This window comes from Montipora capricornis, chromosome 10 (assembly GCF_036669925.1).
Source record: "Montipora capricornis isolate CH-2021 chromosome 10, ASM3666992v2, whole genome shotgun sequence".
NCBI lineage: Eukaryota > Metazoa > Cnidaria > Anthozoa > Scleractinia > Acroporidae > Montipora > Montipora capricornis.
This window is the reverse complement of record NC_090892.1, coordinates 68179947-68184946: the sequence shown is the minus strand read 5'-3', so window position 1 is coordinate 68184946 and position 5000 is coordinate 68179947. Positions and strand designations below refer to the sequence as shown.

General features: G+C 37.6%; 1 protein-coding gene across 1 annotated transcript in view; it reads left to right on the top strand.

The window, feature by feature from the left end:
• Nucleotides 1–5000, top strand: part of LOC138021230 (uncharacterized) — a 93369-nt gene that overhangs the window by 28847 nt on the left and 59522 nt on the right. The window lies entirely within an intron of this gene.

Sequence of the window (5000 nt, the reverse complement as noted above, 5' to 3'; positions counted from 1 at the left end):
CGAAGTCATTGAAACACAAATGGTGTTTTGATGGATCTTTCAACAAAATATGCCTTGAATTTATGGAGCTCAAGAATGGAATGTCAATTGGATAAACAAGACAGGCAGTGGAAAATAAATATCTGGAATCGAAAAAGCGACGAGTAATGGACTTCAACAACAATCTTTCGCCCATCGAGCTGTAATCAAAGTGAGCTGTAATTCTAATATTTTACCAAGTGTGGTGTTATATATGTACAACACTGAAAACAAATGGAAAATTCTGTGGTTCAACTTATGGGTTCAACAAATACAGAGAAGGAATCGAACACCTGTGATCTCTGTTTTCTGGCTATTTGTATTTATTTGTACTCAACTCTGCACAGTCTTCAGGTAAAGAAGTAATTGGAAATGTGACAGCCAAGAATTATTTTAAAGAAAGCTTGTCGTCTGTTTTGTGCTTCATTATTCAAGTAAAAGGTTCTTCAGGAAAGGGTTTGATCCTGAAATTTATTTTGTTGCGTATGGTAAGATGGCACGATTGGGTTTCTGTCTTCACGCACCCAATGAAATAGGAAGGGTTTTTGCCTCTAATAGCAAATATGTTGTTTGTTTCAATAAATCTTTTCGCTGGAAAAGGTGGCCTTTTTGAATTCATCATGTTGTGTAACGAGCTTAACAAATTTGCATATGTGTGTTGTCATACGCGAGAAAACAGGAATTTTTTCTCTCAGAAAAAGATCTGTTTTGTCATTGTGTAAAATGAAGTTTATTTGGGAAGCCAACAATATTTCTTTAACTTCCTGGTTAATCCAATTTACTGAGACTTACATGTACTAGTGCAAAGATTGTTTAAATTACTCATGCTTTTTGCAAATTTTGAGTGACATGAAATTACATCATTTGCGTGACATAGCTCCTTTATTGTGGATATTTTTCAACAATATATCTCTTTACTCTAACCCAAAAACATTCAGATAGAAAAAACTTCATATTTATTAACCATTTCTTTTGCTTTTGTGAAATTGCGCATCATCGCAAATCTGTTTTTGTACATGTATGTCAAATGTTTAGATTTTCAATTTGATACATCAGGGGCACCCAACATCAATTTTCGGGAAATATCTGTTCGGAAGATGATTTGAGATCTAGAATTTTCGGAACATTTGTTGTATTAAAAATTTCTTGCTTGCCTGCATGCCTCTCCTAGGATTTTCGAACGTCTAAAACATGAAATAATTGCCCATTTTAAACGGATTTTTACCCAAACAAGGTCACCTAGAATTTTCGGGGGCCTTTTTTCTGGCTGAAATTTTCGAAAAGGTAAGTTTTGATCCCTATAATTTTCGGATCACTAGACTTTCAGAGGGAATCCGAAGAGATGAAAATTTTTTAGGGGATAAAAATATGCCTATACCTACTGTTTAATACCAAAAAATGGTTAACAATGCTATGTTTAACTAGTTTTGAACTATATTCTCGTTGGGTGCCCCTGATACATGGCCGCTCAACCTCATGATAGTGTAAATAGTTCACCCTCAAGTCAAAATGGATAAATTTCTAAAAACCCGACAAAGAAGCCTTCTTGACCCGACAGATGAAATGTTAATATTCAGCTAAATATTAAAACAAAATTAAAAAACCAAAGACGGAAGTTCCTTGGCTAAAAAGTACCTTTACTCTGAAAACGACGAACGATTAACATTCTTTTCCATAGTTCATTCAGTTGACACAAGGTGATCGTGTGCACCTTTACTCAAGAGCGTGTTTGTTATCTTTAAACTGAATTTATTACCAAAGCTTAAAATAACTAAAAGACTTCAAAATGGGACAGGACATTGCAAAGTAATTAAACATGTGAGCCAAAGGGCCTCTGCTGGCACGACATCTGGGTGAGTCTGCCTTTTGGTTGAGTGTCAAGGTTCGAGGGTCTTATGTCGAGGGTGAGGTTACGTGTGGAGGGTTCCAAATGATATAATGATAATGATAGTAATAGTAATAGTAGGGTTATCATCATCAGCCGGCAAACAAAACTAAACGAAAGAAAAAATAATTAGACCATTCACTTTGTACTGCCTTCTTTTGCGGAAATGCTGACCAGGATTCACCCAATCTATCAGGTTCGTTACCCTACTGCGAAATGACCTTGCCTGTCGTACAGTCTGTGCCTGTCAGATTATATTTCTTGGTGTTTTGTGAGCTTGTATCTAGAAGAAATATTTCGAAATCTCTCGGAAAATCCACCTGAACCCCGGCACTAGTAGTGGTGCACGTGCTCTTGGCGTATTCAGAAGTTGTGAAAGGAAAATCTGCACCTCTGGATAACGACTATTATAGGTACCAAAAACAAGGTTTTGAGGATGTCACGCGAATGATAGATGAAATAGAGATTAGGATAAACGAAATTAAAGAATGTTCACCGGTTTCTTCACAAATCAGTGGGGATGAGTTGAATGTCGTTAGGAGTGTGGTTAGGGGAGGAAAGGAAATAATCTGCAACTGTAGTAGATTTAGATTTAGCGTTAGGGTTATCCAGGGTGCGAAGGTGTTCATTTATTAAAACGGTCTTTTAAAAATCGTCGTTTAGTTGCTCTTTTGTTGGATTTCACAAGCGAAGTGTATCAAGTCCGCCCTTCATGCATCCAGATCCAGCTATTATCGGATCCGGCTATTATCAGTACTCTCCGCCAATCGTAATTCTTGTGATGACAAGTTGTCTGGATCGAATCAAACCACAACTGAAGCAGTTTCGCACAAGCCAATGAAAAGCAATCGCATTCACGCCAAATTTTTTTACAGTCGCACATTATTTATTCTTTAATTTCTTTATGAACGTAAAGCAAACTTTGACCGTCATTATCATCACTGTTCATGACCTTCAAGCAGACAATTTTCATACCGACTGCTAAATCACTGTTTAATTAATGGCAGCAAAAATGACTTGCAATACGGACTTGTTCCTTACCAGCCAAACCGCAGTCAGGGCATGCTATTTTTTTTGAGAAATCCGCATTACCTTTTTCCTAGTAGAAAACAAATTAAGGGTTTTTCATAATTTTTGCAAACGCGCACGGATAATTACTGGGTTGCCAAACCCAGTCGGTATCTGCATAGAATTTCGTCGTTTTTTACTTTTTTTCCATGTCGGTAAAAGTCTTGCCTGTGATGTAGTGGTGTCTTTGTGCATAGAGTCTTCTGTGCGTATGTTGTTAGGTTTGAGAGGGCTGGGGTAATGTGCAGATTTCTCTGGTGCACAAGGGAGGACATTTAATTATTAACCTGGAATGGCGTTGAAAGTCATTGTAACGTGAATGGCATTTTGGTGCATCTTTAAACAAAATATGCCCTTTTGGAGCTCAAGAATGGAAGGTCAATTGGATAAACAACATAGGCGATGAAAAATACCTGGACGAGTAACAATTTCATTTTTCACTGTTGGATATCAAGTAAGCGTTAACTTGGTACTATATACAACACTGAAGTCAAATGGCTATTCTTTTATGGATTTAACAAACATTGAAGGAATCGAACGCCTTGAGTGCATCTTTGTGTTTACTGAAGTCGCATCTAAGTTGTCTGGCAAGTTACATTCATTTTATGACTCAACTCAGCAAAGGTAAAAAAAAATTGGAAATGTGACAGTGAAAAATTATTTGAATGAGAGCTTGTTGTTGCTTTTGTGCTTTATTACATGTATTTATCGTCAAGGTTCTTTCGAAAAAGGTGTGATGTAAACTGTCAGAAATTTATTTAATTGCATATGCTTTGTGATTGTGTGTTTCGTTTGCACGCACGCAACTGAAATGGGAAGGGTTTCTTGGCTCTTATAGCAAATACGTTGCTTGTTTCAATACTAGTAAATGTTTTGCTGGAAAATATTTCTGTGAAATTTCCAGCTTTTGTAAATTTATCATGTAGCTTAACAAATTTGCATACATGTGTTGAAATGTGATACTGGGAGAATTTTTGTGGTAGCACATAAGTCACGAAAATAAACAAATCTGTTGGAAGCGTGCTTGAGTTTCAACAAAATGACCCCCAAAATCGGCAAAAAATTGTGACGCTGATGAATAATAAAGTAGCTGCTATTTCCTAAACGATGGAATTACCTGGTGATAAACAACCTTGTCTTGGAGAGTAAATTTTTGACTTTGCAGAAACAATGGTCAAACTCAAGAGTTGGGCTAATGTGATCTTCGTGTTGAATTCGCACATTTCTTGTCAAAATTTATAACAATTGAAAGAAAAAGAAAACTAACAAAAACAAAGACCCGGTATCTTGGCATCATTTGACACAGATGCTTCGCTGTTTCGCGAGTAAACATGCCGCGGTAACTTGATCACGGCGCCCGCTGAATTCGATGTGCGATTTACTCGGTGCAGCCAAAAGTACAATAAGGCCTGTTTCAAACGCCATGCTAAAGTCGTGCCGAACTAAATTCAATTTGGCTTGACTGTAGCACGACATTGGCAGGACTTGGTTTCAAAGGTCGAGCCATAGTCAAGCTTAATTCACTTTACTGGGCGTTTACAAAAGGGACGATATTACGAACCAGCGGTATAACGGATAAATCCAAAATGGCGGACAGTGTTCCTGATGGAGAATTTGACGAACGTTTGCGTACTTTTATGTTTTTTAAACAAGCCCAGGCTGCAAGGAGAGCGAGGCGACGATTGCAGCAGGCACTATTAACCCATGCCATTGCTAGAAGAAGAAGATTAGTGATCCTGGTGTGCTGTTTGATCGCTATCTTGTTGATATCTACAGAAGCAAGTGCATTATGATCATGTCGTCGACTACACAGAAATTTAGGATGGTGGGATACGGTCTGGAGGACATATTCGGACGCAAGGTTTAACAAGACCTTTAGAATTTCATTTCACTACATTCTGAACAAAATCAGTTGTGATTTACAACGACAAATTGTTGCAGAAATTCCGATTTCTCCTAAGTGTAGGCTAGGTATCTGCCTATGCCGTCTTGGGAGAGGAGATTATTATTATACCATCTCAGAAATGAC